Genomic DNA, 431 nt, shown 5'->3' with positions numbered 1-431 from the left:
GTTGATGATATATACCTTGATTTTAAAAAAGCCTTCAATCTGGTATCCCATGATTGCCTCATGGAAAAATTGGCCAACTGTGGCCTCGGCTACATCACAGTCTGATGGCTGGGGAATTGGCTCCAAGGTCAGACCCAGAGAGTGGTAATAGACAGAAATAAATCAACATGGTGTTCTGTGACCAGTGGGGTCCCCCAAGGCTCCGTCCTTGGACCCATACTCTTTAACATCTTTAATAATGATGTAGACATTGGTGTCAGAAGCGGATTGGCCAAGTTTGCCAATGACACCAAACTTTAGGGTAAAGTATCCACACCTGAGGATAGGCTGGTGATCCAGGCTGACCTTGACAGGCTTAGAAAATGAGCAGACAAAAACCTGATGGTGTTCAACACCGAAAAATGCAAGGTACTTCACCTTGGGTAAAAAAA

Source organism: Gavialis gangeticus, unplaced genomic scaffold, assembly GCF_001723915.1.
Source record: "Gavialis gangeticus isolate Ggan-Ray unplaced genomic scaffold, GavGan_comp1, whole genome shotgun sequence".
Taxonomy (NCBI): domain Eukaryota; kingdom Metazoa; phylum Chordata; order Crocodylia; family Gavialidae; genus Gavialis; species Gavialis gangeticus.
The sequence above is the reverse complement of the archived record's forward strand: the minus strand, read 5'-3'. Positions refer to the sequence as shown.